This window comes from Hibiscus syriacus, unplaced genomic scaffold, assembly GCF_006381635.1.
Source record: "Hibiscus syriacus cultivar Baekdansim isolate YM2019G1 unplaced genomic scaffold, ASM638163v2 tig00111741_pilon, whole genome shotgun sequence".
Classification (NCBI taxonomy): domain Eukaryota; kingdom Viridiplantae; phylum Streptophyta; class Magnoliopsida; order Malvales; family Malvaceae; genus Hibiscus; species Hibiscus syriacus.
Window position 1 is genome coordinate 1931177 of NW_024063166.1, and position 25176 is coordinate 1956352.

Genomic DNA, 25176 nt, shown 5'->3' on the forward strand with positions numbered 1-25176 from the left:
GCTGGATCTACTCGAAGAGTTCGACGAAGTCACCTTCCACTACGTGCCTATAGAAGAAAATCAGATGGCTGACGCTTTAGCTACATTGGCAGCCGCATTCAGGGCTTGTGGAGAGTCTGGAATGATTCCAATTAACATGAAATCGTATGAGTACCCAGCTCATTGTTACCAAATTGAAGAAGTGAAAGACACTAAGCCTTGGTACTACGACATTCTGTAGTATATCAAGCATCGGAGTTATCCAGAAAAAGCCACCGAAACTGATAAGAGAACCCTTAGAAGGTTGGCAGCTGGATACGTCCTTGACGGAGAGGTTTTATACAAGAAAAGCCATAACCAAGTTCTGTTAAGGTGCGTCGATGCTGAAGAGGCAAAAATGATAGTGGAAGAAGTACATGATGGAGTTTGTGGAGCACATGCAAATGGGCATATGATGTCAAGACAGATAATGAGATGCGGATATTTTTGGTCCTCACTGGAAAGCGATTGCATCAACTATGCTAGGAGATGTCATAAATGTCAGATTTATGGAGACAAGATAAATGTTCCACCCCATCCGCTTCATGTAATGACGTCACCATGGCCTTTCTCTGTGTGGGGCATGGACGTTATTGGGCAAATCCATCCGAAGGCTTCAAATGGTCACCGTTTCATTCTCGTAGCAATTGACTATTTCATGAAATGGGTAGAGGTTGCGTCATATGCCAGTGTCACTCAATCCACTATTTGCAAGTTTCTGAAGAAAGAAATTATATGTCGGTATGGTCTACCTGAAAGGATTATCACCGATAACGCAACAAACTTGAACAACAAGATGATGAGTGCTGCTTGCGAACAGTTCAACATAAAACATCACAATTCCACTGCTTACAGACCAAAGATGAACGGAGCAGTAGAAGCAGCAAACAAAAACATTAAGAAGATAGTGGAGAAAACGACTGAAACTTACAAAGATTGGCATGAGAAGTTGCCTTTTGCTTTGTTCGCTTATCGAACCTCGGTACGAACTTCGAGTGGGGCAACTCCATTTTCACTAGCCTATGGAATGGAAGCAGTGTTACCCATTGAAGTCGAGATTCTGTCTCTCCGGGTCTTGACAGAAGTCAAACTGGATGATGCAGAGTGGGCACAATCCAGATATGATCAGCTTAATCTGATAGATGAAAAAAGACTGAAAGCCATTCATCATGGTCAAATCTATCAGAAACGAATGATCCGAGCACATGACAAAAAGGTGCGCCCAAGAATATTCCGCGAGGGAGATCTAGTGCTAAAATGAATGTGGCCAGTCCAGAAAGATTTTCGAGGAAAATGGACGCCAAATTGGGAAGGACCTTGTGTCGTGAAAAAGCCTTTCTCCGGAGGAGCCCTCATCCTGGCTGAAATAGACGGACCTGAACTGTCACATCCCATCAACTCGGACGCAGTCAAGAAATACTTCGCTTAGGATGAAAACCTGAGAGGGCGTCCTAAGTTGAAAAAAAAACAAGAAAACAAAAAAAACAAAAAAAAAACAAAAAGAGAAAAATGTTTAGGGTGAAAACCCGAAAGGGCGCCCTAAATTAAAAAAAAAGAAAAAGAAAATAAGGGGGTTCAAGATGAAAACCCGCAAAGGGCATCTTGCAACCAAGGATGGGTCCAAGTTGAAAACCCGGAAAGGGCGATTTGGATATTAACAGTGGAAACATCCCGGCACATGAATCTTCTACGAACTCAACAAATTGGAGAAATGTTGCACTCTTCCAAACGTTATCGCATTTTCAAGGATCCTTTGGCAAAGGCTGCATTCAAGGTCATCAAACGGCTTTTCAGCTCAGAAGTGCCCACATTATCGAGATATAAAACATTCATTTACACATCACTGTGTATTCGTTTTCTAGAATGTTTACCATGTATTGTTTGTTCTTCTCCTCCCTTATGAATAAAGACCATCTTTCCTCTAATTCCTTTGGAGCATCTTGAATTAGATTTAAATCTAATGATTTATTTATTTTTATGAAAGATAATCGCATATTACTGTACAAAGATTCATTGAAAAGTACAGGTACCCAAAAGCCGATCAAGGCTCATGCACATACTTGAGATAGTTGAGGAGTATCTCCCAAATCAAGAAAAAACAGAATGTGCACATCAGATTTAAACATTTGAAGAATTCAAGATCAGAGATCAGAACTTCAAGCTTTCAAAATCAAGAGTCAACAACGACAGGCCACCGGAGATCAAGATTTCTCTCCAGAGACCAGAATAACATATGTTGCCTATACATTTTAGGCATACCTAAGAGCGTGACATCCCTAACATCGCATATATGCATATCTTTGCAGGTTTTACCCAGAGTCAATTCCAACTTCACAACGAAGGATATTGGACTCCAGACAACGCAAGTTCAACTTCACGACGAAGGGACCGCTGGTTGTCAACAAATATTTCTCAAATTCAAAGCCAATTTCAACTTCACAACGAAGGATATTGGACTCCAGACAACGCAAGTTCAACTTCACGACGAAGGGACCGCTGGTTGTCAACAAACATTTCTCAATTTCAGAGCCAATTTCAACTTCACAACGAAGGATATTGGACTCCAGACAACGCAAGTTCAACTTCATGACGAAGGGACCGCTGGTTGTCAACAAACATTTCTCAAATTCAGAGCCAATTTCAACTTCACAACGAGGGGTATTGGACTCCAAACAACGCAAGTTCAACTTCACGACGAAGGGACCGCTGGTTGTCAACAAACATTTCTCAATTGCAGAGCCAATTTCAACTTCACAACGAAGGATATTGGACTCCAGACAACGCAAGTTCAACTTCACAACGAAGGGATCGCTGGTTGTCAATAAACATTTCTCAATTTCAGAGCCAATTTCAACTTCACAACGGAGGATATTGGACTCCAGACAATGCAAGTTCAACTTCACGACGAACGGACCGCTGGTTGTCAACAAACATTTCTCAATTTCAGAGCCAATTTCAACTTCACAACGAAGGATATTGGACTCCAAACAACGCAAGTTCAACTTCACGACGAAGGGACCGCTGGTTGTCAATAAACAATTTCCCAATTTCAGAGCCAATTTCAACTTCACAGCGAAGGATATTGGACTCAAGACAACGCAAGTTCAACTTTATGATGAAGGGACCGCTGGTTGTCAATAAAAAACTTCCCAGTTTCAGAGTCAATTTCAACTTCACGGCGAAGGATATTGGCCTCAGAACAACGCAACTTACATTGGATTTCAACTTCACAACGAATGATATCCAATACCCAGGCTCAACTTCATGATGAATGAGCTATACACAATTCCAACTTCACAAACAGATGGACCCAACTTCACGACGACGGAGTCGTCTGTAACACCACAACACCAAAGTCTTCAAGTCGAGTTTCAGCTTCACAACGAAGTATCTTTGGCTAGAAGACAATCCATGAGCTACTTCCAGTACTCTGAGTTCGATTTCAACTTCACGACGAAGGATTCAGGCTCAGAATTTTCTAGTTTTGACTCGACCTCACGACAATAGAGTCATTCCATATTTCAGTACAATTGACAAACCAGACCTAATATCGGATTTCAACTCCACAATGGAAGACATTCGATACGACTGAAATTCGTGTCTTTTAGTCTTTGCTCTATTGTCGTTACACGATAATGAGCAAAGAGGGGCAGCTGAAGACACTCAAATTCGTCCTCTAATGTTATATTATATATATATATTATCATATTATAATATATATATATATATATATATATATATATAATTTATTTATTTATTAGGGTACAAGTCCAATAAAAGACCAAACAATGGCCCAAATACAAGCAGTAACCCATTAAACGCCCCAGGCCCAAACCGGTTCAAGACCCATTGAAGCTAGGATTTCCAGAACCCTAGCCAGCTTCTCTCCAGCGCCGTTCTCCCCTTCAACGAGAGTCCCACGCCTCACGACTCTCCCTCCGAGTTTCACGGTGCACGTCTCTCACCTCCAACAGCTCCGAAGCGTCCGGCGAACGAAACCCATTCATCACCAACAAACACAAACAGATTGCATTAGTGTTTTATTCGGTTGTAAATACCTAAAAATAGGATTTTTATTCCTATAAATATATGTAATCAGAACCCATGAAGGGGGCAGGAAATAACAAGAGAGATTTTTCACACGAAATAGATACAAAATCCTAGCAAAAATTCGCAGGAAATATTAGAGTGAAACAGAGGATATCTCACAAAGTTTTCGGAAGGAAAAGGTAAAATTTTGTACCTTTATCGCTTTAGATGCTTGCATGCATGGCCTCTTCGTCATTTTGGTTCGAATAGAACCCAAAAGAAGCGTTTTTAGCCGATGAACAAGGGGCGTTTTCAGGATCTACTTCCGTAGATCTAGCCCTCGAGGCTTGATTTTTTGAAAAACTATCTAGATTTTTAAAACGATGAGGGAAAGAGCTTTTAGAAAATCAATTTTTTTTTTGAGTTGTGCCGCCAATGAACGGCGGCCGGCGCCGTTCAACGGCGGCGGCGAGGCTGCGTAGGGTGGCCGGAATCTGGGCACCAAGAGCACGGCAGCTTGTGTTCATCTTTTGGATGTACAAATGAGAGAATTTGAGTGAGGGAGGGGGGCTCTCGACGAGAGAATAAGAGAGAAATGAAATGTTTCAGAAATTTTTAACTGATATACTGAACCCGATCCAGTCCTTCGACTCGACCCGAAGAGCACGGGATCCGCGCGTTTCTGCTTGTATAAAGGGTAAAGCGCGCCTTTTGACCCTAATGTTTCCATAGCTTCTATTTTAGTCCCCAAATCCGATTCTCAAATCCAATTTCCTTTTGATTTCGACCCTCAATTGAGATTTTCTTTCAATTTAGTCCTTTTTCTGATTTTTAATTCTTTTTTATATATTTTATAGTATTATTAGTTTTTTATCTAGTATTTTATTTTTAACATATATGTGTCATTAGTACCTTATTATTTATTTTATTAATTTATTATTTATATCTATACGCATGTATATATTTTATTTATTCCTTAATTCACAAGTTATATTTTATATAAATATATATATATATATATATATATGTGTGTGTGTGTGTTTTTATCTTCTTTCCCTCGTCTTATTTTACTGTTTTTTATTTATTTTTATTTAATTTATTTATTTTTGTCGTATTTTATTTTTTTACATTTGTTCCTTTATTTACCTTATCCTCATTTGTCTGTATTCTTCATTTCAGTTTTGCTATCTCAATGTTAGTCATGTTGTTTGATTTTTGTCCTTATTTTATATGTTGGTAGTTATTATTTATTTATTCTTTATTTTAGTTTCTTTATTTTCAATTTATTTTCGTCACCTTTGTTTTTGTAACGTTTTTCCTTGATTCTATAAGAGTACACTTTCAAAAAACAGTTGAAGGTAAGTTTTGGATCGTTATTTTACATTTCAATTTAAATTTACAATTTTCTTAATTAAGGCAACTGGAAATTACGTAGTACCGAAAGGATGGTTCAAGAGTGCTAATCCTTCCTTGACCGTAACCGACTCCTGAGCCCGACATATTTCTGGTAAGACTCAGATTAGGTAAGAAATAGGGTATCCGATCAACCCATTTATTTTTAAATAAATGATCGGTGGCGACTCTAACCCAATTTATCCAAGTCGAAGCCCAATTCCGGGGCTCAACCGAAAGACGGTTCCGACAATAATAATGATTTAATTGATATACGATCATATCCAATCTAAAATAATTAATGATTCTCTCATTTAAAACATATTTTTCAAACTAATATTTCCTGAACCTAAAAATAGTTCTGACGATAGTAACTTACGTGAAAGTATTAAAGTTTAGGATTTTGGTTTGATTAGTGAAAATTACAATTAAAGTGAAATATTCAGATTTTTTTATAAATTTAAATTAAATAAAATTGAATAATATTCAAAATATTATCATTTTAAAATTTTAAAATATATTTTAACATTTTCTTACAAACAATTATAATTTTAATTCAATAATTTCTAAATCAGATGATTAAAAACTATCGATTGATTTTTTTTCTTTCTCTTAAGTCGTAGGTTCAATACCAATAATTTATAAAAATTAATAAATTGTTTTTTTATCAAAAAATATATAATTTGAATTCATAAATAAAATAAAATAATTATATATACATATAAGTAATTATATCAATTATAATAATATTAGAATCAAACCCAACAAGCTTAAAATTAGTTTTTTTTGGGCTTTTTTCTATTTAGTATCCATTATCTCTTTCAAAACCCTTTGTTTCTCTCTTCCAATTTCGCTATTTCTGTCCCTTTCGGAGCCTCCACAACCGACGGTAACCTCGCCGCATCAAAGGTAAGACACTCGTATCTCCGGCGCATCTTTATGTTACACTTCGTTCATTTTGGATTGAATAAACTGAATTACTTTCGTTTCAATTTTTTGTTTTGGTATTTGCTTTTGCTTTCCTTTTTCAGCTTTTTCGTAGTGAAACTTCAGATTCCTCTCAAAGTTTTTGGTTTTATAATCTTTCAACTTTCTTCTGTATAATTTCCAAGTCTTAAGCTTCGCCAAAGTTTTTGTCTTTGCTTAGCTTGTGAATAATGTGTAGCAAGACCTTTCTGACTAAATACAGAAACTTCAATTGCAATTGCAATCTGAAACAGGGTTAGGGGTGAGTATTTGATCCAGTGAGTTTGTGAAATTTTATTTGAATTTTTTTCGAATCGAGTTTCTATTATTCAAGTCGAGTTGTTTGAGTTCATGAGATTGTTAATATAAATAATATTACGGTACTAATTAATTCTAATTTAAATCGTTTTCTATAATCATATACGTTAAACATATATTTCATCCTATATTTTTCATACGTGATATACAGGGAGAATCGACTCGAACTTGAAAAACATTTCATTAATTATTAAAAATTTTGAGTTATTCGAGTCTTATTTTATAATTCAAAATTGATTTAAACTTTTTTCAAGTCTATTTGAGTTTATAAAATTTCAAATCAATTGGAGTTGAGTTTGTTAGAGTTGAGTGGAGTAAAAAATTCAAATTGTTTTGTCAGTTGAGCTTTGCTCACCCTAATTGGGGTGGACTTGTGTGGATTCATTTCTTTTGTATTTTTCTTGGCATTAGCCTAGATTTTGTGGAAATAACTTGGGAAAAAAGGGCGTAATTCATTTGTTTTCTGTATTGCTATTAGAAAAAATAGGTTAAACATATAATTAGTTGATTTTTTTTTTTAAATGCAGATGGCATTGAAGGGAGTTTGGCAATTTAAAAAGCTGATTGTAAGCTATTGTGATTGGGGAGGGATTAGTAGGGGCATCAGGTATGATTTTAACATTTCTTTTTCCCACTTGTTAACATTTACATAAACCTCTTCGGTACAATCTTAACTTGCTGGTTGATATTGTTTTGAAACATTAGCTTGACATTTCTAGAGTGAAATGGAATTTCCGTGTGTTGCACGTATCTTTTGTATTTTCAGCACTGTGATGTGTTATTCTTGTTTTTGTTTGCTTAACAAAGCAGACGCCTTTTTGTTAAATGTTGTAACACCTAATTTAGGGGTTAAATTTTAAGAATTTTAAAGTGGTGAATTTAATTGGTATTTTGAAAAAAACGGTAGATTAAATTGTAAAATTTCAAAGTTTGCAGACCGTTTTAAGAAGTACAAGAAATTTAGTGGCTAAACTCATGATTTGACCATTTTTCTTTTGGGATGAATTATAACACTCATTCCCGCATGTTTTTCTGCAGAAAAAACATCAGTTTTTCCCTTCCACTCAACTTTCCTTTCAACTCTGATCTACTCACCGTCCGACCTCCGATCGGCAAATCGAAACCACCATTGTGTTCGTTGTCGACCGAGGAACAAAACCCCTCAAACCTTTCGTCGTGAATCGTCGTCGTACGTCGTTAATTTCAGTCGAAAGTATCGTCGGTAATAACTTGATTTCAGTTGGTTTTTCGTCGATTCACGACGATCCGATGATCCGTTTACGACACCTCCCGCACCATCGTGTTTCTTGTGCTGTTCCAAGTCTGCCGGTGTCATCCTTTGTCTCCGTCGGCGGCGGCGTGTGGGGAGGTAAAGCGGTCAAAGTTTTCGATTTGTTAAAATCGAGCTCTCCGTCGTTCAAAATTGTGAACCGAGCTTGGTAAGTGTCTTAAAATGCCTTAAAATAATTTTTAGAATTTTTTACTTGATTTACAGGCTATCGGAAGAGGTCCCACGCGTCGCCACTGCGCGTGGGAAGGAAAAAAATATCGGTTTGATTGGTTTTGAACCTGTTTGACCGGTTCCAACCCGACTCGACCCGACCTGACCCGTTAACCTGACCCGTTGACCGTTGGCCTTAGTTGACCAAAACTTTGACCGGTTTTGACCGGCCATTAAACGACCTTTGACTTCGACCGAATATACATATCATGACGTTTTAAATCTGATTCTGCAGTTCGTTTTTTGAAATTCAGACCCGAAGGCCTCGAAATTGCCATTCAAACCCGTTGACTTTGATTTTGACCGAAAATTCCAAATTTTTGAAAAGTCATATTTTATGGTTTCGACGTCCTGAATCCGAATCCGAAGTCCGTTTCGCCAAATTCGAACCTGGTAAGCTGTTTTCACTGATTTATCATCCGATTCGATCTGTTTATCTCAATTAAGCTCCGTTTTTATGTAATTTCTGTTGATATGCATCTCAGGAATTATTGAAAGTTGATTTCAAGATCGAGGTCGTTCAAATGAAATTTATTGGTCGATCAGTATTGCACGGAGATCGAGGTAATACTTTGCTATCTCTTTATGCTCTATGGAACATGTGAATATTGGTAAATGCATGAATAAGATAATGTTGATCACTTTTGTAGAGTTGATTAATTTCTACACTCGAACTGAATACGGTAAAAAGGTTCAGTAATTGATTATGGTTCAGATGACTTTTATAAGAAATTGAGGGATTGTTAGGATTAATTACAAGTTATGTGCTTTGTGATAAAGAAATCAACCTGGATCTATAACTTATAATTTATTTTATCAAATGTACTTGGATGAGAAATTATGAGAATACTCTGGTAGAGTAAAATTACAAAAATATCATTATGTTATAAAAAGACAAGATTGAACTATGGAAGTTGGATAAGAGGTTTTTACAGACATATTGATCTGATAAAAATATTGATGTGCATAAGAAATGTTAGTTTTACTTAGAAATTATAGATACCCGATTTTTAAATCCTATAAGTGTGTGTGAAGGATACTAGAAGTCCCTTAAGAGAATTATTTCAAGATCAGACAGTGTTCAAGGAAGAAATTGACAATAGGATCTTTAAATTATAATTATTTTTGTTAAAAGGTAATATCGAAATTATCTAGTTAGGAAATTACGAAAATACCCCTGAGAGGTAAAATATTCCGAGTTTACCCTTATTGAGAAAGTACTTTTAGGTTTTGTACTTAACTCAATTAAGTATGTATTTAATTGTTAAGATCATGTCTTTGTACATAAAAATTCATGATATTCCGTTTGTTAAACCTGAGAAGGCACTTGACCCGAAAATATTCGAGTTATGAGTAAATACCTAAAGAACAATTTATTGGAGGGTGCTCCTTTATCATAATTATTCGAAAGGACTGGAATAGATGATAAATTGAAATTAAATAATAAGACAGGATGGAAGGAAATGATTGAAATACATCGGATCTGTAGAATGACCAGAATACCCATGTAATAGAAATAACCCAAGAATACCACCAAGCTCAAGAATGATTGGATATCCTCGAGCTCTGAAATGAATAGAATAAAACTGAACACCAAAATTACCAAAATACCTTTATGGCCTATACTAAGTAAATGCCTTGGATTAATTAAAGAATCCAAATAAGCATAGATATTGCACTACCTTTAAAAGTTATGAAACACAACTTAAGTGAGCCGACCAACCTTAATGATATGTCAGTACCTGAACGATATAAATATTATTTGAACGCGTGTTCGTCTTCTCAAGTTTGGTTTGATGGTAATTTTAGAAATATTCAGCTCAGTAACTCTAGATCGCATTTAGTACTAAGAATTTTATATTTGTTTTGACAAATCAACCACGAAACCCGAACTAAACTGAAATGAAGTACAATATATACCCGAAATTCAGAAACGTCCGGAATTACTCTGGAAAATTCTGAATTAGTTAGAATAGACTTAACTGCTAAATGAACTAGGTAGCCTCAAGGACTGAGGATTAAGTAAGAGATTGGAATAAGCCTGAAAACTAGGATGAACTTACGTGATGTATCATCCCTATGGATTATGAACCACAAATCAAGTACGTCAGCATTTCCTGATATAGTTGAAACATGAAAATGAAATAAAGACCATTAGAATATCTATTCGTCTCCTTAAGATCTGTTCAGTGATGACTCAGAAGATGATCTATGGATAAGAATATTTGATATTAAAGAGTAAATACCCTGTAATGTTAATGAATTTGACAAGTTGACAAGTATTAGTTTTGGGAGACATTCATCTGGAGTTGTTCGATAATCTGATCAATCGACATAGATTGTAAAGGTCATGAATCTTCGTTATACTTTATCAGCTCAAATCACTCTGGTCATGTATGAAAACATAAGTAACTCATATGTAAAGGATTTTGAATACCCTTCTGTTTTACGTAGAGCTTCCAATAAATGTCCGAATAAGATGATCATGATAAGCATATTATGAATAACTGATATTTTTTTAGTTAACAAACTCTTCTAATAGTGATTCTAATTTTCGGGATTATATCGGTAAACTGAAGATTTGTGTTTCTCTGCCCGATAAGATTATCATGTATCTCTAAATAATATCTGAAAACTCTAGTGTGTTCCCTACTTATATGAATATTTTATCTGATTTTGATTTGAATTCTGTTTTTACATCTGATCTGAAATCTGTTCTAATTCCGAACCTGGATTTTGTTCTGATATCTAATTTGAATTATGTTTTGATTTCGAATATCTCTGTTTATCGACGGAGAAATGTTTTATATTGGGGTTTATTATTGGAGGAAGATTATCTACAGACTCCTCGGCTTTGTGCTCAAGGTCTAAATGGCATGTGTGGTTGTGTGTATGGTTCTGGGGAACCTGCACATTTATGATGTGAACGAATAGGGGTATATATATATATATATGTTTTAAAAGATCTGTATCTTTTTACTGGTTTTATGGGAACACACTAGATAACATATTCTGATCTCATGAACCTAAACATCAGAAATATTTCTATGAACTAAAAGTTGATTGTCCGTTACCACCTGAAATATCAGTAGGATCTCCGCTCAATATAAAGGCTTGTAAATGTATGGATCATTAAGAAAATATATGTTTATTTGTATCTGCAAGTTCTTCAGCATCATCTGGTAGTTTTGTATTACTGAGCTTTCCGAAGCTCACTCTATTACTCAACATTGCAGGTTCAAAGAATTGTATCAATGCAACTATCGTCATTAGTATGAGAGTTCTTCCGGTGTTGCTTCCAGAGAATGGTACATGTGATTAGGGGGCATGTAATTGTATTTTGATTTATATATGAGTCTGAAAATCTGTTTTATTTATGTATACTGATAAATCATTTTATAAGTTACATGTTTTAATAAAAGTTTTAAATTTTCTGCAATTTTTACATTGGGTCGCTCCGGTGGACATAATGTGACACTCCAGATCAGATCGGGTTACCCGCACCGGTCTGAGAGGGTTATATTTAGTAGTATCAAAGCTATGGTTTGAGTCAAAAATTTTCAAGATAGATCGACCGGTCAAATGTCAAAATATGTCTGATCAGTACATGCCCTTAGACTACAATCGTACCTCTCTGAGCTGGAACTTCAGGGCTGAGTCCATATCTGTAACGAGTAAACTGAAGTTTCTATCCGTTAAGGCTATACGTGTACAAAAAGGAATACTAGTAACATCTGTCTAAACGTTGTAAAGTACCTCACGAGCCATATGAGAGTTATTCATCTGAGAAATTATGACCCGACTTCGGAAATAAAATTGGGATATGCTACCGCTTTATGAGCCTATTCTCGTGACCAAGACTGAATTGACTACTCAAGGAAATTTTCGTTTGGATTCTTTTATTGAAATGAGAGAGAGTTCTGATAAGAAGGTATACTCAACTGGTTAAGAATTAGTTGAGGATATGTATTTCTGTAAAAGCTACATGAAAGATATGAAAGAACTGATGGAAATTTTATTTCTGCAATTATGTGACATTAATGAATTTCGAGGACAAAATTCTTTTAAGGAGGTGAGAATTGTAACACCCCAATTTAGGGGCTAAATTTTAGGAATTTTAAAGTGGTGAATTTAATTGGTATTTTGAAAGAAACGGTGGATTAAATTGTAAAATATCAAAGTTTGCATACCGTTTTAAGAAGTGCAGGAAATGTAGTGGCTAAACTCATGATTTGGCCATTTTTCTTTTGGGATGAGTTATAACACTCATTCCCGTATGTTTTTTTTGCAGAAAAAACATCAGTTTTCCCCTTCCCCTCAATCCTCCTTTCAACTCCGATATACTCGTCGTTCGACCTCCGATCGGTGAACCGAAACCACCATCGTGTTCATTTTCAACCGAGAAACAAAACCTATCAAACATTTCGTCATGAATCGTCACCGTTCTTCGTTAATTTCAATCGGAAGTATCGTCGGTAATAACTTGATTTCATTTGGTTTTTCGTCTATTCACGACTATCCGATAATCCGTTTACGGCACCTCCCACACCATCGTGTTCCTTGTGCTGTTCCGAGTCTACCGATGTCATCCTTTGTCTCCGTTGGCGGCGGTGCGTGAGGAGGTGAAGCAGTCAAAGTTTTCGATTTGTTGAAATCGAGCTCTCCGCCGTTCAAAATTGTGAACCGAGCTTGGTAAGTGTCTTAAATTGCCTTAAAATAATTTTTAGAAATTTTTACGTGATTTATAAGCTGCCGAAAAAGGTCCCACACGCCCCCACGCGCAGCCACTGCGCGTGGGGAAGGAACAAATGACCGGTTTTGAACCTGTTAGACCGATTCCAACCCGACCCGACCTGACCCGTTGAGCTCAGTTGACCAAAACTTTGACTGGCTTTGACCTGGCATTAAACGACCTTTGACTTCGACCGAATATACTTATCCTGACATTTTTCGACATTCCAAATTCGATTCCGCAGTCTATTTTTCGAAATTCAGGCCCGAAGGCCTCAAAATTGCCAGTCAAACCCGTTGACTTTGATTTTGACCGAAAATTCTAAATTTTTGAAAAGTCATGTTTTATGCTTTCGACGTCCTGAATCCGAAGTCCGTTTAGCCAAATTTGAACCCGGTAAGCTGTTTTTCATTGATTTATCATCTGATTCGATCCGTTTATCTCAATTAAGCTCCATTTTGATGTAATTTCTGTTGATATGCATCTGAGAAATTATTAGAAGTTGATTTCAAGATCGAGGGCGTTCAAATGAAATTTATTGCTCGATCAGTATTGTACGGAGATCGAGGTAATACTTTACTACCTCTTTATGCTTTATAGAACATGTGAATATTGGTAAATGCATGAATAAGATAATGCTGATCACTTTTGTAGAGTTGATTAATTTCTACACTCGAACTGAATACGGTAAAAAGGTTCAGCAATTGATTATGGTTCAGATGACTTTTATAAGAAATTGAGGGATTGATAGGATTAATTACAAGTTATGTGCTTTGTGATAAAGAAATCAATCTAGATCTATAACTTATAATTTATTTTATCAAAGGTACTTGGATGAGAAATTATGAGAATACTCCAGTAGGGTAAAATTACGAAAATACCCTTATGTTATAAAAAGGTAAGATTGGAATATGGAAGTTGGATAAGAGGTTTTTACAGACATTGATATGATAAAAATATTGATATGCATAAGAAATGTTAGTTTTACTTAGAAATTATGGATATCCGGTTTTTAAATCCTATGAGTGTGTGTGAAGGATACTAGAAGTCTGTTAAGAGAATAGTTTCAAGATCAGAGAGTATTCAAGGAAGTAATTGACCATAGGATCTTTAAATTATAATTATTTTTGTTAAGAGGTAATATTGAAATTATCTAGTTAGGAAATTACGAAAATACCCTTGAGAGGTAAAATAGTCCGAGTTGACCCTGAATGAGAAAGTACTTTGAGAATTTGTACTTAACTCGATTAAGTATGTATTTAATTGTTAAGATCATGTCTTTGTACATAACAATTCATGATATTTCGTTTGTTAAACCTGAGAAGGCACTTGACCTGAAAATATTCGAGTTATGAGTAAATACCTGAAGAACAATTTATCGGAGGGTGCTCCTTTATCAGAATTATTCGAAGGGACTGGAAGATGATAAATTGAAATTAAATAATAAGACAGGATGGAAGGAAGTGATTGAAATACATCGGATCTATAGAATGACCAGAATACCCATGTAATGGAAATAACCCAAGAATACCACCAAGCTCAAGAATGATTGGATATCCTCGAGCTCTGAAATGAATGGAATAAAACTGAACACCAAAATTACCAAAATACCCTTATGTCATATACTAAGTAAATGCCTTAGGTTAATTAAAGAATCCAAATAACCATAAGTAAATACCTGAACGACATAGATATTATTTGAACGCGTGTTCGTCTTCTCAAGTTTAGTTTGATGGTAATTTTGGAAATATTCAGCTTAGCAACTCTAGATCGCATTCAGTACTAATAATTTTATATTTGTTCGACAAATCAACCACGAAGACCGAACTAAACTGAAATGAAGTACAATATGTACCCGAAATTCAGAAACGTCCGGAATTACCCTGGAAAATTTCGAAGTAGTTGGAATAGACTTGACTGCTAAATGAACTAGGTAACCTCAAGGACTGAGGATTAAGTAAGAGACTGGAAAAAGCCTGAAAACTAGGATGAACTTACATGATGTATCATCCCTATGTATTATGAACCACAAATCAAGTACGTCAACATTTCCTAATATAGTTGAAACATGGAAATGAAATAAAGACCATTAGAATATCTATTCGTCTCCTTAAGATCTGTTCAGTGATGACTCGGAAGATGATCTATGGATAAGAATATTTGGTATTAAAGAGTAAATACCCTGTAATGTTAATGAATTTTGACAAGTTGACAAGTATTAGTTCTGGGATCCATTCATCTGGAGTTGCTCGATAATCTGATCAATCGACATAGATTGTAAAGGTCTTGAATCTTCGTTATTCTTTATCAGCTCAAATCACTCTGGTCATGTATGAAAACATAAGTAACTTATATGTAACGGATTTTGAATACCCTTCTGATTACGTAGAGCTTCCGATAAATATCTGAATAAGATGATCATGATAAGCATATTATGAATAACTGATGATTTTTTTCAGTTAACAAACCCTTCTAATAGTGATTCTAATTTCCGGTATTCTATCGATAAACTGAAGATTTGTGTTTCTTGCCCGATAAGATTATCTTGTATCTCTAAATAATATCTGAAAACTCTAGTGTGTTCCCTACTTTATGAATATTTTATCTGATTTCTGATTTGAATTCTGTTTTGACATCTGATCTGAAATCTGTTCTGATTCTTAACATGGATTCTGTTCTGATATCTGATCTGAATTATGTTTTTGATTTAGAATATCTCCGTTTACCGACGGAAAAATGTTTTATATGGGGGTTTATTGTTGGAGAAAGATTATCTGCAGATTCCTCGGCTTTGTGCTCAGGGTCTAAATGGCATGTGCGGTTGGGTGTATGGTTCTGGGGAACCTACATATTTATGATGTGAACGGATGGGGGTATATATATATATATATATATATATATATATATATATATATATATATGTTTTAAAAGATCTGTATATTTTTACTGGTTTTACGAGAACACACTAGATAACATATTTTAATCTCATGAACCTAAACATCCGAAATATTTCTTTGAACTAAAAGCTCATTGTCTGTTACAACATGAAATATCAGTAGGATCTCCGCTCAATATAAAGGTCTGTAAATATATGGATCATTAAGAAAACATATGTTTATTTGTATCTGCACCTTCAGCATCATCTGGTAGTTCTGTATTACTGAGCTTTTCGAAGCTCACTCTATTACTCAACATTGCAGGTTAAAAGAATTGTACCAGTGCAACTATCGTCATCAGTATAGGAGTTCTTCCGGTGTTGTATGGGGCATGTAATTGTATTTTGATTTATATGAGTCTGAAAATCTGTTTTATTTCTGTATATTGATAAATCATTTTATAAGTTACATGTTTTAATAAAAGTTTTAAAATTTCTGCCATTTTTACAGTGGGTCGCTCCAGTGGCCCTAATGTGACTCCAGATCGGATCGGGTTAACCGCATCAGTCTGAGGGGGTTACAAATGTTCTCTTGGTCTTTTGGCAAAGAGTTGTGCAAAGATTTCCATGTTTATGTTTTGGAGACTCGTATCTATTTATAAATTAAACTATTGGTAACTTTCGAGTATTTGGTCAAAAAAAACTTCCGACAATGCATAAACTGGCTAGTTTCCAGATAAGGAATGAATCAACTTCCACACTGTTATATCATGCCGGGGTATTCTTTGTCTTGTCACTTTCATCCGAGCATAAAGTGATGGTTTGATAGTTGAATTATTAATTATCTGAATCTAGTGATTAGATATTTATTCACCAAAGTCATGGTATTTCATAGATCAAGCAAAATGTCACAGATGATGATGGATTTTATTTTGAGACGAAGTGTTGTCTTTAATATTTCAACCATTGAATTCTTAGCACTTTGGATTACATTAGAATACTTGTGTTGTCTCTGCATGAATATGCAACAATAAGCATGCTTCCAGGTGAAAATTTGAAGTTTGCAGTTCCATGGAAATATATTGGGACAAAAAGGAAAACAGAGCAACACTTTTAACAAAAATTGTGGGGATGGTAAGATCTAACGGTCTGCATTTCTTAGTCATTATTATATGATTTTCTAATGACATAATGGTACAAGACTGATTCCTTTTCAAGTAAGTTGAATGACAAGGCATGTACATATATGGGATTCTACTCCTATGCAATGGTAGTCTCAAGTTAACTGTTATAATTAATCATTACGCAAAACATGTACAGATATGGATTCTCTCCTTCGAATTGACGCTGAATTCATCAAATTTACTCTTATGTCATGCTAATTTTGACAATATTATGCCAGGGCATTTATGGAGTCAGAATTACCAACTTTTAAAGAGAAAAACCCTCAACTGGAGCTGGTCACCGAACTCATTCGTGGACGTTATCCACATTTGAAGGCCTTTTACAGTAAGTTACTCTTTGAACATGTATTGTTTCTTCAAAATCACCTCAGCCATTTAAAAACTAATCTCTTGCCAATTTGTAAGAGAACAAAAACGAGCGGGTGGCATGCATGAAGAATATGACTCCTTAAGATATCCTCCTTCATGCAACCAGGCTAAGAAACGCTTTAGGAAGAAAGGTGGTAAAATTGAAGACAAGGCATGTAACCAAACACCCTACTGTGCAAGGTACATGGACAACTGAGGTGAAATTTTGAGACACAATAGTACTCTTTTTTTGCTGTATTTGGCCATGATGGTAACTTTTTCTAGAACATTCCATCTCATTGGAGGTCAGTGGAACTTCTATATTATAGACAAATCCTAATGATGCTTGAATCATTGGGTATGAATTGAAAACTGCCTCTACTTGTATGATTTGTTGAAAGCATGGTAGTAGTAAAGATGATTGGACCCATATATTTACTGAATTTTTAGCTTTGTTTTTCTTATGCTGCTCAACTAATGGCTCATATAAGTGATTCCTCAGAGAACCCCTTAACAAAATTAACACAAAACACGAATTATGACTCCTAACACTATGTTTGCTAGGAAGAAAAGGAGGGCTAAATAGTGTTACCTATTGGGAAGGGGGAAAAGGATGAATTTTCTTTTTCTCGAAATCTATCGGCTTTTTTAATATAGAAGAACAGTATTTAAATGAAGGGTAAAGTATAGAAATGGTCCCTTGACTATAGAGAATTGTTTTGTTGAGTATTCTAACTATTAAAACTTACAAAATGATCATTTGATTATAGGGTGGTGTTTTGTTGAGTTCCCTACTATTAAAAGTTGTAAAATAGCGTCTTATAGTCTCAAACTATTTTTATACTTTACCCTTAAACTATTTTTATACATCTTATCGCATTTTTATCCCTTGATCCACTTCATGTAATATATTATAATAATCTTAAGCTGCAATTTAAAGAACATCTTAATTTACAATTTTGTGATTGAAAGGAGATGGTTGATTTATTTCATGTTGATGGAACTACATGGTTTACAAGTGTTTTGACATTAATGTTTCAGCTAATTTATATTGATTAAACTAGAATCAAACCAAAATAAGATTTGATAAATTCCAACTTGTGTATAGTTTTTTGTTCAGAATAATTTATTTATAAATTCTGCAGGTCATTACTATAAATCATCTGTAAGACGGATTGTATTCTTTGACAAGTATAAATTGTTTATAAAATTTGTAAACTGAACATATTAGTTAATGGACATTGTAACACCCCATTTAGGGGTTAAATTGTAAGATGTTGTAATAGGAGGGCTATGGTGCAACTTGACAAAAATTTAGGGACCCAACCTCAAATTTTGCTATTTTTTTTAATAGCAAAATAAATTGCGCCTCGCCAACCAGACCAAAACCCACCCGTCCGGCCATCGAAACCCCGTGTCATCTGTCGTGAAAGAAGGTTCGAACGCTCGACGGTAAACCTTTCGGTTTTTCAAGTTTTTCGGCCGCCACAATTGTTCTCTTGCCTCACCGCCGCCATGGTTGGACTCCCCACCTTCGTCTGCTCAAAACTCGACCGGTGGGTCACGTCAATGCCGTCGAATTCCCTTCGTCGTCGACGAGTGTAAATTATTTTTATTTTCGATTATTTTGGATGGGTTGGTTGATTTTTTGGAATTAAATTGGTGTTTTTGGATGTTTGGAAGCAGCTGGAGAAATCAGCCGGCCGGAATGGCCCTTGTCGTCGTCGCACGTGCCCCCACGTGCCACGTGGTTCACGTAAGGTTTGTTTTGGGTACAAGGAAAATTCCAAAATCGGATCGGTCGAGTCAACATGTTGACTTTGACCATTGACTTTGATTAAAAAGTCAATTTGTTCGAAAGGGTCTCATTTTATGTTTTTCGACGTTCTGAGTCCGAATCTGAAGTCTGTTTTTTCAAATTAGCACCCGATAAGCTGTTTTTCGATGTTTTACCTTCAGAATTCAATGTAGTTTTTCAATTGAGTTCAGTTTCTGGCATAAATTCAATTGCTTTGTATTCGAACAATTTTTGGACATTGAATTCAAGTTTGAGGGCGATCAATTGGAGTTTAAATGGTCGATTAGTATGACACAAAAACCAAGGTAATACATTATTACCTGTTTCATGCTTTATGGAACATATTGGCATTGGTTTCTACGTGGATGAGTATAATTGGTCCCATGTCGGTAACGATCACTTCCTAAACTCGATCCTAATATTATAAAAAGTCGGCAACCGAATATGACTCACTTAAGAAAGTGGGAAATCAATCAGATATAATAATAATAAGCTCGATGATTCAATAATGAATAAATTCACTTCAAGATCCGTAAATTTTGATTAATTTCTTTCAAGGTTAAATACCAAAAATAGTTGGATAATATGTTACCTAAAATAGCCCCAAGGGGTAAAATTACAAAAATGCCCTTGTACTGAAATACTTTCAAGCCTAAATTACCCGAAATAATTTCACTAACATAATTGGATGAAATTACAATAATACCCTTATAGAGTAAAAAGCAATATGGATGACTATGATAATGGGGATGATCTAAGAGCTCATATTTGGATTCACTTGAACCTTAGAATCATCGATTTAAATTCCGGATCTATATTGGATTTATAGAAATGCCCTAAAGTGTAAAAGGGCCTAAAGTATTTCCAAGACCTGGAATGACTAATGCCCTTAAGCTTCGAAATGAATAAATCAACCTCAAATACCAATATGACTATTATTTGACCAAGTTAAACGGAATAGAAATATTATATGTATTTGAATTTGCAGAAACGAATGAATTACTCAGGAAACTTCTAAGCGACCAGGATAGCTCTATATACTAATTGAATTAAGTACCCCGATGACCTTGAATTAAGTGAATAACTTGGATAAGTATGGAAACACCGCCGATCTTATATGATGTATTATCCCTAAGGGTTAGTAACCACGAATTAAGTACGTTAACAATTTATGATATTGCTGTAATGTAGAAATGAAGTAAAGACGATAGGAATATATGTTTGTCTCCTTAAGATCTATTCAACGATGATTCTGAAGGTGAGAAATGGACAAGAATTTTTTGTATTAAAGAGTGAATACCCTGGAGGGCAACGAATGAACCGGTCAACATGCATTAGTTCTGGGAGTTGTTCAGCTTGAGTTATTTTAGTAATTTGATAGATCGACACAGATTGTAAATGTCTTAAACCTTCATTCTCCCTTATCAGTTCAAATCACTCTGGTTATATCTGATCACACAAGTAACTCAGATGCATAGGATTTTGAATACCTCATTTGGTTCAATTAGACTAAAATCATGTTAATTCAATGTATAATAATCCTGAATACCCCAGATTCTTTGAGTAATAAAATCACTCTCCGTAAATCTGAATCTATAATTTATTCAGTATAAAGGTTCTTGAACACGTTCTGGATGCATCTGAATAATAGTGGGATTCTAATGTATCAACTTTAAATGTCTGATTAGTTCCATTAATAATCAATTCCTTTTAATAGGACTTCGTTCCTGGAATCTGTTCCTGGAATCCAATCAAGTATATAAGTTTCACATTTTCCGAATAACTATTATGTGCTTCTGAAAAATATTTAAATCATCTAGTGTGTTCCACATGTACTACATGACAGTTTTATATGTTTTGAAATGAGTTTCAATGAAATTATTGATGTATTGGTTTATGAACCATGTCAACATGATATATAAAATCATGGAAATTACTGGTTTATGAACTATGTTTTTCTGTTTTCACTGGTTATACTCGAACTGTTTTATTGAGATATTATCTGGGTAGACTAGAGTATGGAGGTACAACTCTAATCAAGCTGGTAAATCCTTACGGACTTAAGGTGATCATTGGGTAGGCTCTCAGGCCCCAAGGCATTCCCTTGTATTAATCATGGGACTACTTATGGTGTACATGTGGAGATCAGTTATACAATTTATTTCATTATCACGGTTATGACATATTATTGGATCATGATCCAGATATTACGATTTACGACTAAAACTGATTTTTACTAGATTTCTATATAGGTAGGATTCTGGAGTATGGAGGTACAACCCTGATTCATCTGGTAAATCCTTACGATTTAGGTTGGCTGATGTGTGCTTAGGATAAGCCCTTATGGATGTAGTTCTAGAAAACTACATAATGAAGTTTGGTTGGAAGGTTCCACTATGGTTTTAAAAGATTTATATCTTTTCACTGTTTTGATTGAAACACACTAGATATCCTATTTGATCTTTTGAAACTGGATACTATGAATGTTTCCTATGAACTGAGATCTTCATAACCTCTACTCGATGAACTACCAGTGGAACCTCAGTTTATCCCGAAAACATGTATATGTCTGTTTAAACAAGAAACTTTATGGCTTTTCATTTATCTGCATTTCTTGTAGTATCAATAGGTTGTTCTATATTACTGAGCTTTCCAAAGCTCAATCTGTTACTCACCAGTTCAGGTTAAAAGAAACCAATCAGTGCAGCTTTCGACTTCAGTAGGGAGTTCTTCCGACGTTGTTTACAGAGTACGGTGCATGTGACTAGAGGGCATGTAGCTTGTGTTTAGTTTTTATATCTGAGTTAAATATTTATTTTATTTGTGAATATTGATAAATTTTTCTTTTGTATTAATAAATTGTTTTATGATTTTAATCATTTTATTAAAAATTTAATATTTTCGATATTTTTACAGTGGGTCGCTCCGATGGCCCTAATGTGACACTCGGATCGAATTATGTCACCCATATCGATCTGAGGGGTTACAGACATACTTTCCAAGGTTAACATGACAGTTAATTCATTAAACCATTGTCAGTAGATGCCTAGATTATTTTTTAGATTAAAAAGGGATTAATTTATAAGATAAAAAGTACTCAAATCCAAGTAAAACAACATATTTTAGCAAGAAAAATAATGCATAAATGATAGTTGAAATGTAACACAAACTAAATAAGTATTAAAACTAAAAACAAATCCATAAACCCTACATAAGTTAAAACAGAGGGCCAACCAGAGCATCCATTCAACAAGCTAATTCTTTCTAGACAAACTTTAGATAAGATAGGTTTAAGCAACAGCCTTGGCAGAAAGCCTCTTCCTTGCTTCCTCGATGATCGACAGCTTGATACCCTTGCCCTTAGGAAGGGAAACCCATGGCTTTGTTCCTTTACCAATTGTGAACACATTTCCCATACGAGTTGCAAACTCATGCCCAACAGCATCTTACACATGGATTGTCTCGAAGCCGCCCTTATGTTTCTCTTTGTTCTTAATCACTCCAACACGTCCCCTGATCCTTCCTCGAGTGACCATGACAACATTCCCGACATCAAACTTAATGAAATCAACAATTTTGTTGCTCTCCAAGTCAAGCATGATGGTATCATTAGCCTTGATCAAAGGGTATGGGTACCGAATGGTGTGTCCATCGTAGGTATTGAGATATGGAATACCCTTTTAGTGTAGGGTCTTGAAGACAATCAATGGGATAAAATACGTAGATAGAGCATAGTAACAAGAAACATAACATACTAGGGTCCCATTCATGCAAACCTTGGTCTCATCACCGGTGATGGCATGAAGGGATGGTTAAGACCCATAAATTTCAGTGAGATTGAAATACAAGCTATAGGTAGTAACCACAATTCAAAACCTAGGATAAAATAATGATCCACGGAAAATATTGCAAAACAATTTTAGCTACAAAATTCGAACTGGACTAGACTGTGAATGTTGAGCATGGGTATGCTTCTAACATGAGTATCTTCAATATTTCCAAGTTTTTTACATGTACTTAAAAGGATCATATTCCCATGCACACATCCAAATATGCTTCAGATGTCTAACACAAGTACTTCAAGAAAAATGTAGTTAGAGTAACACTGCTTTTAGTGTAGGGTTTTGACAACGTGCAGAAATCCGACGCTAAAATTATACAAGTAATTTAATTGAGAAACAATGTTAAGTTCAACATACCCATAAAACCTGTAGGGTAGGTCTTATCTGTCCTAACCTTCCCATCAACCATAACATGCCTTTGCATAAGAATAGCAATCACTTCTCTGTATGTCAAAGCATACTTCAATCTGTTTCGCAGGATTAGAATGAGCGGCAAGCATTCCCTCGACTTGTGGGTCCAGATTATGGCTTTGGAGCCTGGATGGTCAAAATTTAATAACATAGAATCAGAAAATGATGACATCAAGGAAAAATACAATAAAAAGTAAAAGATAACATACAAATACAACGCCAAGCTTGTCGAGCATCCAATGCCTAGGGGCATTCAGCCTTTTCAAGTGTTTCTTCAGCCCTCTAGCCTGTATGAAGAAAAGTTTAAGCAAAGACAAATGTTTAGAGTCTAAAAAGCACAAGAATTTTCACATTAAAAATAATATATTGACCCAAATTTAACACGAAGGATAGTTCACACATTCAAAATAACGAAATTACTGATATTATCATGGTAAGGCAAATATATAAGAGCCACTAAAAATTCACAACTACCATAACACAACCAAATCAAACATTTGATCTAACATTCCATTTCAGCAATTATATTTCCCTTTTTTCGATCATATGAAAAACAATATTTAAAAGTATACAAGCAAAGTAATCTTAAAACAATTTTGTGAATAACCCAAAAATAATCAGCAGCCAAAATCAATGTTACAAAACAATGGAAAGATATTTATTCGATTTATTAACTGAGAATTGCAATAAAAACATGCAAATGTTTACAGTGACGCAACAAACGAATCTTAAAAGAAAACTGAATGCAAACGAGAAGTATGAGAATTGAAATAATAAGTAAACAGTCAGATCAAATCCAAGGGAGTGAGGTGAAGTTCAAAAGAGAGGAAGAAGCTAACCATTTTTTTCTCTTTGCAGTAAGCGGCTGTTTCCGCTGAAAGCTTTGGTTCGTATGAAAATGTGAACGGTAGGGAGATAAAACCCTAGCTTTTTTTTATCATTATATATTGGCTATATGGTTTTAAACCCGACTTGAATTTTACGGGTCGGACCAAGGCCCAACTCCCTTTTGGATAAAGGATCGAACTTGAACCTAATAATATCAACCGAAACTTTGTTTTAATCGAATTTTGTCATTGCATCATAAGTTTTATTTTTTTATAAAATACATAAATGTTTGAAGCTACGAGGGCGACAAAAGAGCAATTAACGGGTCGATTCATGTGATAAATAGTTTGATGCTATTTAAGTAGATCTGGAATTCGAGTCTTTATGTATATGAATAATTGTTACTGAAAGAGTAAACCATCAAAATTAGGTGTACGACTTGGATCAATCCGAATTAATCAAAGTGAAACATTAGGAACTAAGAGGACAATCAAACAAGAAAGAGTAACAAACAAGCGAGTACAGACAAGTTCTAATTAGGTTGTCTTCGAAATTAAATTTTCTTAAGCTCAAGTTTATTCGGATCAAATCACTAAAGAATTTATTAAGTGGTTTCAATAATTAAAAAAATACAATTGTCCTTAAAAGTTGTGAATTCAAACAATTATGTCTATGAGTATTGTCAATAACTAAGAAAATTTTAAATAAATATTATATTATAATTATCATAGACAAATAAAAAAAAGTAACTACTCAATAAATGCATGAAAAGTATACTTACCCATCTTTTTCTACTATTCTTTCACCTTTTAATATTATCTTTTTTAATTTATAGATAAAATTATAAAAAAATGAAAGAAAAAGAGAGGATAATTATTTTGGACACCAATGTAAATTTTAGGTATAAAAAATTAATCCTAAACACTTTGATTTT

General features: G+C 34.9%; 1 long non-coding RNA gene and 1 pseudogene across 1 annotated transcript; one reads left to right on the plus strand and one right to left on the minus strand.

Annotated features, from left to right (window-relative positions):
* The first annotated feature begins 7250 nt into the window (after window positions 1-7250).
* On the plus strand, window positions 7251-17732 carry LOC120168912 (annotated as a pseudogene).
* Window positions 17733-23337: 5605 nt separating this feature from the next.
* Window positions 23338-24321, minus strand: LOC120168905. Its single transcript, XR_005520619.1, has 3 exons — window positions 24254-24321; window positions 23624-23701; window positions 23338-23540 (listed from the first exon to the last, which is right to left on the minus strand). It is a non-coding gene; the product is annotated as an uncharacterized LOC120168905 (long non-coding RNA).
* Window positions 24322-25176: the final 855 nt, after the last annotated feature.